The sequence below is a fragment of the Mus caroli genome, unplaced genomic scaffold, assembly GCF_978045245.1.
Source record: "Mus caroli unplaced genomic scaffold, Mus_caroli_1 scaffold_19, whole genome shotgun sequence".
In the NCBI taxonomy this organism is placed as follows: Eukaryota; Metazoa; Chordata; class Mammalia; order Rodentia; family Muridae; genus Mus; species Mus caroli.
In genome coordinates this window covers 71,763,885-71,776,737 of record NW_028227274.1, presented here as the reverse complement: position 1 = coordinate 71,776,737, position 12,853 = coordinate 71,763,885, and positions in this window count along the sequence as shown.

Here is a 12,853-nt window from a genome sequence, read left to right as displayed (position 1 = left end):
ACATGCGTGTATGCAATGAAACATGTCAGCATTAAATGATGCAGATCGAGCCAGTGTCGTGTATGGACAAAGCACACTCCTATAACATAATGTGTGCATATAAGATCCCTTTGAAGCTCCTGATATAGATCAATGGATATTGATGTAGCAGCTGTGAAAATTTAGTGAGTTGGATTTCAGATTCAACATCAGCACCGATCTTTAAGACTATGTCCCTTGTCACTCTTTTGCTTTCTGGTTTGCTCAAGTGGGAAAGCCATGTGATGGCAAAATGAGATGGTGCTTTCTGGCCCGTCTATCAGAAACCAACCATGCTAGTACCTTGACCTTGGGCCTTCAGCCTCCACTAGAATGGCTGAATAAGTTGTAATGAGTTGGGAATGCAGCTCAGTGGCTGTGCATTTGCCTAGCATGGATGAAACCCTGGGTTTAACCCCTAATACCACACAAAAACATAGACAAGTTGTCCATGATCTATGAGCCACATTTCCCTAAAAACATGTTTCTTATGAAGTTTTCATGTACTAGCGGAGAAAAATCTCCACGGTTATTGGGGGATAAAACCTACAAAAACACTCCGTGTGATAGTTACCGCCCGTACTGAACTGGCTTTGTGCTTTTATAGAGAATTGAAATGGTTTGTTTTAACACTTGGTTTCGTTTGCATGCATGCGTTATGTGTCGGGGTGTGCATACAGTATGTGTGAGTATCAGTGCATGACTGTTCTGGGTCAGCTTTCTCTTTCCACCACGTGGGTTCCGGGGATTGAACTCAAGTCATCAGGCGTAGAGGCGATTGTCTTTACCCAGTTAGCTTCCTCACTCGCCCATTTTACAGAACATTTGAACTAAGAACATTCTTAATTATAATTGAAAAACTGCAAACAAAACATTAGAGATCTTTAAAAAAAGCAACCAGATTTTGAAAAAAAAAAATGTAACTTTTACAGAAACTTTTTTTCCTGTTTTCAACAAACTCATTGTTGAAGACAGAAAAAAGGCAGGAACAGAAGCCGATGCAACCTTTATTGTTTTGGTGAGCAGATATCTAATTTTGTGCTATCTTTCAACATTTGAAGTTCTTATTGCTTTTGATCCAGCATTTAACTGTCAGAAATGTATCTTATGGATATATCTCTAAAGCATGCTAAATTGTTATTTGCACTGCAAAAACACTAGAAACAACCTAAATGTCCATTAGAGAGGTTGTTGATTAATTTGATATGATACATTAGTGAAATGGAGGGCGAGGCTCTTAAAATTTAGGTTTGAATATGTTATAGATGACCTTAGGAATATTTTGCTTAAAACACAAAAGTAAAACCTGCGTCGGTATAAAAAGCTATTGAGATTCGGTGGCTTCAAGTTATGACACTCATTGTTTTTTTCTCACACAGCTGCATGATGTAAGGGCTTGGCAGAGACAGCTTGCGTCTGCCATACCCGAGTCACCTGGCATCACCTCCAGGCTCAAGGTGACCTGACGTCTGGGTTGAACACATCTGAAGGTTTTCCCACCCCATGTCTGGCAGTTGACGTTGCCTTTTGCCTTGGATGCAGCCTCTTTTTGTGGCTGTTTGGCTTCCTCACAGCATGGTGGCGGGGTTCCAAGGCCACGCATCTTGAGAAGCAGGAAGCAGAAGCTTCCAGTTTCTTAAGTCCTGGCCAGAGAGTTGGCATCGCGTGATTTCTACCAAACTCAATTTGGACGTGAGTCAAACAGTCAACGATCCCAGATCGAAGGAAAGGTTACCTTGGCTTTATGTCTTGGTAGAATGAATGTCCAAGAACTTAGGGTGCATGTTTAACAACCTCCATGATTTCATTCATATACAAATGTAAAAGTACTGAGGACAGCATACAATGAGGGACTGCCTGCAGCAGGCCACGATGGAGACATCTCAGTAGCCTGTGGCAGCTCTTTGTAAAAGACAGTTGTTCTTATTTCTCCTAACCTTAGCTCTTGACAATGGCTGTATAGATTTCATTTGTGCGTGACTGTTTTTCAGCTGGCCTTGGTGTGCATCATTATTTTATTATATCTGATTTTCTTATTTCTTTCTGTTTTGGTGAATTCTATGAAACTAGATGTCCATTGATGTAATGATTCTTAAACAATTAAAAACTGAGGCATGGAGGCACAGCACAGCACAATCCTAATGACCCAGGTGTATGCTGTGTGTTCTCATCTTGCAAACAATGTAATAACTGTACAATGGTAGTTCCAGATTAATGTTTGACTTACAAAGGAAGTTTGAAGAAATTATTAGAAAATGAATTTAGAGCCAACATTGGGACCCTGAGAAAGAAAAAAAAACTATTGAAGTTATGAAATAAGTTTTGCACAACATTTGAGAGTGGTTCCTGGATAAGCAAGTATAGAATATGTAAAATCTTATCCTAGTAAAACTAAGTCAAAACACTGGGACCCTTAGGAGAGTCATTGTGTGCAATGTGCAGAAGCAGAAAGCTAGCAGAACTGCTAAGTTAAGGGTTAACTTGATTCTTTCTGGCCACTGCCTGGCAGCTTTGCCCATGTCATTTATCATTAGAGCTTCACAAGGAAATATAAGTAGCTGACCTCAGAGCGCTGAGCTCTGAAGTATAATAAGTTAAAAGTTAAAGTTTAAATAGTGATGTTTGCAATTATTATTATTTTGGCTACAGGCCTGGGAATAGAGAAGCTTGAAACTTTGGGGAACAATTGTAATTCTTGATTCTTAGTGGGATGTGGTTATTCTTTTAAATTTGATTTGGCAATGATTATACAATGTCTTTTTTTTTTTCTACCTGCTTTTGGAGTATCAATAAAGGACTGGGGCAAGAAAGAGACAAGAGAGAATGAGAGAGCATGTGAGGTAAATGTGAAGTGTGTGTGTGTGTGTGTGTGTGTGTGTGTGTGTGTGAGAGAGAGAGAGAGAGAGAGAGAGAGAGCATGAGAAGACCATGTGAAGAGTGAGTGAAGAGAGAATGTGAGGTGTGTATGGAGAGTGTGTGTGAGTGAAAGCAGAGTACATGTGTGTGTGTGAGATGTGTGTGAAGTGTGTGTGTGAGAGTGAAAGGGGAACGCACAGCGGTGTGGAGGAGTGTGGGAGTTCGAGAAAAGAAAAGCACACAGGAGAAAAGCAGAGTACACAGGAGAAGACAGTGTGTGAAGCCTCAAGCTGCAAGTAAGCAAGCAAGTGAGTGAGAGAGAAAGAGAACAAAGAGTGAGAGAGAAGAGAGAGAAACTTTAAGCCTTGAAACACTGCCTGTCGGCTTATATCCAAACAAGTAGCCTGTGTGTGTTTATTATGCGCCTTCCAGATATCCCTGCTTCCAGTGGAGAACCCCAATCCTGTGTTGAGGCTGGACCCCGACATAAAAGCACACATGCAATGGGTAGATACGTGCAAGATTAGTTTTATCTTTATTATTTTTTTAAAAGAAATAGCATATGTAATTTGTTAACAGGGACTCTATTTGGAGAGAGATGTGGCCGAGTGAGGGAGAAAGATTCTGACTTTTGGTTTTATATTTTTCACTTTTATGTGTAAATGTAGCAGTTGTGTGTAGTCACTAGGAATGTATGACAAACCATATTTCCATATTCTTTTCAACCCACTACATAATGAAGGAAGACTTGGGCCTGGGGTTGGCTCAATCTTCTTGGGATGGAAGATTGGAATGGATGGTTCTTCTAAGTGTCAAGACAAAGTTCAGACTGAGCGTTTGAAGTTAAATCCAAATCCATGTGGTAGTACTAGTCACCTACTACTAGTAGTCACTAGTCATCTCACTATCTAGTACATTGTCGGCTGTGACAGTTCAGAATAAAGGATTATAAAAATCTCCTTGCTAGTTAGCTCTCCCCTGTGGCTCCTTCACTTCCCATCACAGATGTGGTCAAAGGGGACCTTGGTTTCCCTACTTTCTGGCTCCCTTACAGCCATTCTCCTTCTTAGAAGAAGAAGAGGCTCTAACATGGATGCCATGTGCCCACACCATGTTGTCTAAAGAAACACTATATTGCATAAAGGAACCCGTGTGATTCTTTCAAAAGTCCTGCAACATAAGCACTGATTTTACTAAGTGTACCCATCTTACTGGAAGAAAACAAGGAACAAGGAGGCAAAGTGATTTATCTCAGATAAGAGGAAGATAGACTTGAGACCAAAGCAGTCTGACACCAAAGTCTGCACTGTCAGCCCCTTTATTACACTGCCTCCAAACTTCCTTGTTCTGTCTACAAGGACTTGTGTTGTTAACCATGGGCATTCCAAGAAAGACCTAGAGACAGAGAAGACTGTGCTATGCCTGAGGGACAACCATGAGGCCCTTATGTCTGAATGGACCCACCAGAGTAGGAGAGAGAAGTAGATGGGAAATTCATTGAGCAGAGCCTGTGGACCAACTGGAGAATTTGGATTTAATTTATGTTGGGTGTTGAGTCCTTAGAGGGTGAAAGAGAAGGATGGCTAGATTTGATGAATATTTTAAAAATTCTTGTAGCATTTGACTGAAGGATGGGGACATAGGAGACTCAGGGGCCAATCAAAGAAATCCCTGTAGAAGTCCTGTGAGCTCTGCCATGCCTCAGTGGAATGTGCTGGACCCTCTTTCTTGTCCTTGGTCCCTTTGACATTTCTCCTGCTGTGTATCAACTTTTCTTACACATTACCTCTTTTGTCCCAACCTCTGTCTCATCTCATTTTTTTTCCCTTCTACTGTGGTATAGTAACTTAAAATGTCTATGTCTCCGGCACAGATCCCCTAAAACAATTGAACTTCCTGAGTGATAAGTGTTTTCTTTTTAAATTTAAGGAGTTGCTGTCCATCGATCCTTGGTTTATGCTAATGAAGTAAATTAGGGTAGCACCCCAGATAACCTCAGGATGGGGCTAGTCACTAAGGAGACCAAGTAATTAACACGCTTGTGTGTGCGCATGCACGCGCGCGCACACACACACACACACACAACCACCACACACACAAGGATCCCTTGGAATGGAAGAGGTGAGTGGCTGAGGATAAGTGCCAGGAAATGGTTGCACAGTGCAGACAGCTGCTGGGGGGGGGGGGGCAGTGAGCATAAGAGGTTCTGGAGGGTGTACTCCTGCAAAGGGCAGGGAGGATTGGATGCGCCTCTTCTGTTTGCTCCTCTCTGAGCTGTATCCTTTAAAACAAGTTAGTTCAAGTGAGTAATGTGCTTTGCTGACTTCCTTTTGGAGCCATTCTGGAAAAGTATTGAACCCAATGAAGGTCGGAACCGTCAACTTTGTAGCTAAATGTAGGTGACCTGGAAGCCTGTTTGCATCTGACATCTGAAGGAGAGGCAACCTATGGGACTGAGTTCTTAAGTATGTGGTGTCTGACTCTATCTCCAGCACAGTTGAGCTGAACTATTGGGTACCTAGCTGGCGTCAGAGAATTTGCTGCTAATGTGGGAATTTCGTCTAATTGCAGTCTGTTAAACGTGTTATTGGGTAAAAAGCATTTCAACCATCATGATGTCTTTTGTTTCCTTTAATATTCTTTTAGTAATCATGAACTCCTACAGAGAAATAACAACAACTGTTAGCATTCTGTCTAAGCTCTACCCGACACTTGCCTGACAACAGACAGGTAAGCCTGACTCACTATAAAAGGGGCTGCTTACCCCCTCCTCTCTCTCTCTTGCTCCTCTTTTCTTGCTCTTGCCTTCTTGCTTCTCCCCTCTCTCTCCACATGCTCATGGCCAGCCTCTCTCTTCTCTTCTCTTCTCTTCTCTTCTCTTCTCTTCTCTTCTCTTCTCTTCTCTTCTCTTCTCTTCTCTTCTCTTCTCTTCTCTTCTCTTCTCTTCTCTTCTCTTCCTCCTTCTCCTTCTCCTTCTCCTTCTCCTTCTCCTTCTCCTTCTCCTTCTCCTTCTCCTTCTCCTTCTCCTTCTCCTTCTCCTTCTCCTTCTCCTTCTCCTTCTCCTTCTCCTTCTCCTTCTCCTTCTCCTTCTCCTTCTCCTTCTCCTTCTCCTTCTCCTTCTCCTTCTCCTTCTCCTTCTCCTTCTCCTCCTCCTCCTCCTCCTCCTCCTCCTCCTCCTCCTCCTCCTCCTCCTCCTCCTTCTCTCTCTCTCTCTCTCTCTCTCTCTCTCTCTCTCTCTCTCTCTCTCTCTCTCTCTCTCCCCTTTGCCTCTACTACCCTCTTAACTCCCCTCCCCATACCCTGAATAAACTCTATTCTATATTATAACGATCATGTGGTTGGTTCCTCAGGGGGAAGAAATGCCTCAGCATGGGCCTGCCAAGTCATCCCCTTCCCCCAGGCCTCACCACACATCCACAAACATTTTCCCCCTCTCTTTACCTTTTTATAAACACATCACCATCAACAACAACAATAACAAAAGTCCATAGTACCCTCATCTTTGTATATCCCTGGAATTGTCTGGTATATTGAATATAGTAAACTCTTCTTTTTTTTGGAAGCTGCAAGAGTTAAGTAGTATCTGGAATGCATTTGAGCCATTGGAATTGTGTTGACAACTGTTAATAACTAGGTACCTTGCTCTTTTAGGAGATATACTCTAGAAATGTGCAAATTAACAGATTTATGATTTTTCTTATCTCTAAGGAATATATTGATTTATACTGTGGTATACATTTGTCTTTCATATAGAGAAATTCTGTAGACATCTGCTACTCTCCCTGTTTCCATATCCTCAGCAGCTGGTTTGATTGGACTACAGTTTCTTTTATTGGATCTGGGAGGAGACCAAGGAGGGACTCTCTTCATTCTGTGGCTTTTCTCAAAGTCAAAACCATTCCATGTGTGGATGAGCCCATAGGCAGCTGCCTGCTTTGCCTGGGCCAGAGCAGAGGTTTGAGCTACTGTCTGTTTACTGTAATTCTGGGCTGGAGGCCAAGTCCTAGTTTTTTTCTCAACTTGATGAGTGGCTTAAGCAAATTGGTCCTGTCCGGTAATTGTCAGGCTCTCTGAGTCAGAGACTTGTAGCCTGTGGTAACTAGGATGGGAAACTCTTATGTAACATGGCAACTGGTGGGTGTTATGATGAGAACCAATGTTTGACAAGTTCTGCCAGATTCAGGAATATAAACAGTCCTACGATGTGTCCCACAAGCCTAGCGGAGGTGTCTTTCTTGTGTGTGTGTCTTCAATGTGTTACTTCAGGGTAGGTCAAGATTTTGGATGACAAATTTTAAGTCCAACGCTAGAGCCCAGATTGGCTGCTGTTGCACTCACTTTACTCTTGTGGTTAGGAAATGTCTGCACAAGGCGTATGTCTGCACAAGGTGTATATCTGCACAAGGTGTATATCTATCTGCACAAGGTGTATATCTGCACAAGGTATATGTGGAAGTCCATAAGTGTGGGGGACTCTCACAAACATATTAGGCCATGGACTTGTCTGATTCTCTCTCTCTCGCTCTCTCTCTCTCTCTCAAAATATCTATGATTATGTTGTGTGAGTGTCTTGCCTGCATGTATGTCTGTGCCCTGCATATATGCAGTGCTGGAAGCAGAGGCCAGAAGACTTACCTGATTGCTACACTGTATTAGTCAGGGTTCTCTAGAGTCACAGAACTTATGGGTAGTCTCTATGTAGTAAGGGAATTTGTTGATGACTTACAATCTGCAGTCCAACTCCCCAGCAATGGTCAGCAGCAGCTGTGAATGGAAGTCCAAGGATCTAGCAGTTGCTCAGTCCCACAAGGCAGGCAGGTGAAGGAGCATCTTCCTTCTTCCAATGTCCTTAAGTAGGTCTCCAGCAGAAGGTGTGGCCCAGATTACAGATCTGTGCTACCACGCCTGCATCTGGAACTTGCTTTGTCCCAGATGACCTTGAACTCAGAGATCTCCTTGCTTTAGTCTCCTGGGATTCATAGCCACTATGCCACAAGATCTCCATGACAAGATTCAGGCCAGAAAATTGTTTCTCCCAGCCTTAAGATCAGGGTCACAGGTGAGCCTTCCAATTCTGGATTGTAGTTCATTCCAGATATAGTCAAGTTGACAGCCAGGAATAGCTACGACAATCCACTCCTTGTTAACTTGACACAAATAATATCTCATGTCCACACGAAACAGTAACATGGTTATGAATAGGCCTAATATGATATAACTATTCCTGTACAGTAACAAACACATTCGTAAATTTACAATGGGGCAGTGCTCCTTGGGAACCTTCCTTTAGTATCTCAACTTAAATTTCAATTGACGTTAAAAAAATTGGAAGAAAGACAAATGTGTTCTTAACAGAATAAAACAGAAGCATTCATATTACTTTGTAACCCTCATTTCTGCAACTGGTTGCGTGGCCTTAGCTGGTATTTATAACTACTTTCCTTTACATTGTTTCTTTCATGTCTGCTTTATTTAAAATGAGTGTCCTCAAAAGGCCTAGACAATGATTTTGGTAATCATGTTAACATTTTTTACCATCATTTTGAATTTCAAGCCAGGGCCTCAAATGCTGGCTTTGAACTGTAGAGCCTCCCATCTCAGCCTCCTGGTGTGCCGCCATGCCCAGCTTTCTATACTTGTGTACAACTCATTGTGGTCAAGTAAATCATTTCTCACATTTTTTTTCTTGCTGATTTACCACTCATGGAGTAGATTTAAGTGACAATCAGTGTTTGAGGGGGGTTAATAGTCACCAATGCTTCCTTAGAATCTTTTGTGTCAAATCTAATTTCACATTTGCACATCTCGGACTAAAGTTCTTAGGGTGAAGAAAGATTGCCAGAGCCAGAAAATAATGGAATTTTCTGTAGGCTCATGTCTCCTAGTGGTGTCAGAAGTTACACCCAAAAAGTCTTACCAAGGGGTCTGCTTAAGTGTGAACTGAACGAGGACAATAACAGCAGGAGTGTTAACATGCATGGGGGAAGGTCATGGGGTCCCAACGCTATGAAGAACTACAGGCAACCAAGGATTGCTGAGAGCTGTAGGAATGGGCTTTCTCAGGGAAGAGCACACCAGTTGGTTATCCAATACCTAATGGCCATCCCTGAGCACATACATATGAGAAACATTACACAGACAGAGTCCGTTACATTTAGAATATATATTCTAAATATATATATATATTCTGCCATTATATTGCATGATAGGTTAAATGGGAGTCAGCTTAGGATGCCAACAGTCAGGTTCTTGTGGGAAGCTCTTATCTTTGTTTATAGAAAAGGAGTAAGCAGGGTCTCTTATTTCTTCTTATGACGACACTAATTCATGAGAGCTCTACCTATATATATATATATATATATATATATATATATATATATATATACACCCTATAACAATTAGTGTAAAAAGAGACTATGAGTTTGAAAAAGAACAAAGAGGGATATATGGGAGGGTTTGGATAGAAGAAAGGGAAGGGAGAAATACTGTAATTATAATCTCAGAAATAAAAGCTACATTGAGATAAAAAAGTAAATCCCCTGACTGACCCAGTGGCATAGTGAGAATAACAACTTTCCTGGCAGAAGTCAATGATGAGAGTAATGAGGAAGACACGGGGCAGGAAGCTTTGAGAGGCTCAGGTTGGGTTCAGGAGTCTTAGACACAACTCTCTGTGTGTTTCTGGGTTGAGAATTCAGGCCTGCTCATCAAATTCTCAGGAAGTTTGTGATCTCAGTAAAAAAAAAAAAAAGTTACACTCCATGTTTAAAAAATAAGTTCTACTTTCCCTTTTGTTTGGAGTAGACATAGAATGAGACAGAATAAAAGACAAATAGAGAGAGTAAAAACAGGAGAACTAGACACAGAGAACTAGTAGCAGAATGGAATGTTCCCTCTTGCCTGTAGTTCTCAACTTCAAACCCTTTGCTATGAACATGCAATGTGAAGTAGTCACAGAATCCAGAAGACTATAAAGGGACCATTGGGGTGTGCGTGTGCGCGTGTGTGTGTGCATGTGCGTGTGTTTGTATGTGTCTTTGAGAGGTGAATAGCAGGATATGGGTTATATGATCTAAGGAAGGGAAAAATGGGAAAGGTGTTCCAGCTGGAAAGGGGGGAAAAAGATCAATACAGAAGGAGGGGGTTTAATAAAACCTCAAAGAAACATATAATTTTATATTTACCTAAAATTACACACTATATATATGTATATATGTATATGTGTATATATGTGTATATATGTGTGTGTATATATAAAACCTCTGTGGAAGTTATGGCACTTAGTGTGACAATGTTCCTCATAAGAACTGTAAACTAACACAATTCCTATTATCAGGCATGATGGTTTAATAAAACACAGACCTATGTGCGTGTGTGTGTGTGTGTATGTGCGTGTGTATATGTGTGTATGTGTGTGTATATGTGTGCATGTGTATGTGTGTGTATATGTGTATGTGTGTATGTGTGTGTATATGTGTGCATGTGTATGTGTGTGTATATGTATGCATGTGTGTATGTGTTTATGTATGTGTGTATATGTCTGTATGTGTGTATATATGTATGCATATGTGCATATGTGTTTGTGTATGTGTGTATGTGTATTGTGTGTTATGTGTTTCTGTATGTGTATGTGTGTGTATATTTGTGCATTGCATGTATGTGGTTATGTGTATGTGTTTATGTGTATGTGTGTATATAAATGCATACACAGTGTGCACATGTCATTATATTGCATGATAGGTTAAATGACAGTCAGCTTAGGATGCCAACAGTCAGCTTCTTGTGGGAAGCTCTTATCTTGGTTTATAGAACAGGAGTAAGCAGGGTCTCTTATTTCTTCTTATGATGACAATAATTAATTCATGAGTCTCTACCTCCCTTAATTACCCCCTAATTAATTCAGAAAGTTCCACTTCTGAATACTATCACATCGGGATTGGGGTTTCAGTATAGGAAATTTTAAGGCACAAAATGGACTTAGCAGTTCCTGAATATACTAGGTCCCATCTTTATGCCTTCCCACAGGCTTCTGTTCCTTCCTGAATGGACTGCCACTCCTCTATCTTCATTGGCTTTAAAGTCAACTCCTTCATGACATACTCCGTGTTCCATCTTGTTCTTATGGCTTACATCATTACAGAGTTTTAAAAATGCTGCAGTGCCAGATCTATCATCTGAAAATGTGGTCTCCTGTACCCACCTGTCATTTTCTTGAAGGTGAGAGCCATATTTTTTCCTTTTAAGATTTCCATGTGTCTAACAGCACAAGGGTCAGTGCCTTGATTGTTCAAAGGTTCATTAGAGAAGTCTCTGGTCACTTTCACAGATACACAAGGGCATGGGCCCTCATCTATTGTATTATTTATTTCCTTAAACTTTACTAATATTTATACCCATAAAGACATGGGAGGTGTAAACAAACCTGCTAGTTCAGCGAGGTAACTTTATTTTCTTAACTATATACAAAGTCTCTATTTGCAAGCCTGCTCCTACAACTAAACTGCCAGCTCTGTAGAAATCTCTTTTCTGTCTGTGTCTGTCTTCCAGTTAGTCTCCCTTTCTCTTGAGCTCCTCCAAACCCAAGAGGGCTCTTAGCTCTCTTCCCTAGAATCCTGTTTCACCTGGGTCCTGCCAGCTGCTTCACTGTTGTTCCTGCAAGGCCCGGAGAGGAAATTCCTATCTCTTAGCTGGAGCTTCTTCCACGAAGGCTCTTCCAAGCCATGAGGAGAGAGTTCTATCAAAGGTCCAACTGCTTATAGAAGAAGTCTCTAGAAACTACTCCCCTACACCCTTGACAGGTTGAATCAAGTCACTGTCATGGGGGTAGGGAGGCTCCAAGCCAAGTCAGTACGGGCCATTTACCGTTACAGTGGGGTACTCTCATGGCATCCAGCTGACTTTGCCTCAGATGACAGAGCAAAGACCTCAAGACCTCTCCCAAGTAACATGCTCTAATAGGCAGGGACTGTCTATTCTTTAGCTTTCATATCTGTGGAGACTTTAAGAGGCACACCCAAAATTGCATCTCTTCAGGACACACCTAACTGTATTTGACAAGTGCAATATCTATTTAAGTCTTTATATTTTGCTACCAGTTAGGTTTTCTGTCTGCAATAATCAAATATCCTATAACTGCACACTCAGGCTCTCCTGGAAACAAATTCACTAAGAGAAAACAAGATCAATGTACTCTAAGGGTACACTCACTGTAGTTAGAGCTATTTCTATAGATCATGGCTTCCCATACTCATGAGAAGTGGGTGAAAATAAAGCCAGACAAGGCAGTTAGACATTACTAAGATGGTCCTAAAAAAACTGTGATCATGGAGTCAGGCCAGCACCTGCCTGACAGCAGTATCCCCACTCGGTGGAGTGGAGCTGTTTGGCTATAAGTACAACAGGAAGACAGATTTTCAAGGAAGAAGTGAGAACTAAATACATACTAGAGGCACTAGAGAAACATCTAACACACTGGCCTCTGCACTTCAGGCTCAGTCAATGCCGCAACATGAGAGGATGATTGTGGGAGATAGTGGGCCAGGAACCTCTACATTTCAGCAACAACTTCCAACCTACAGACAAAAGTCACATGAGCAGGAGCTACTGAACCCAGAGGACTATTGTAGGAAAAATTTAAAAAGAACTGGCATGTTCCCGAGCTTGTGCCCTGCTAGTCTCTGCCCTGGTGGTCTGGCTGGTCTGTTCTTATCTTGTGGAGACCCTCTGGTTCAGAGCTCTTGCAATATCTCCACCCAGCTTACTAGGTTCCCACTGGTGGGTCATTACCATGCCAACCCTGTGCTTCAAAGACCCCCACAGCCTCTGTGGTACACATCTGGCAAACCCACGCTTTGCTGCTGTACCTTTCTTTCTTGAACCCAGTCGAACGGCCACATGAAGGAAACCACAACACAGACTTAGTTCTGAAACAACCCTAATTCAATCATTGGGCGCAACAACTAAAATCCTACTCTTGTAA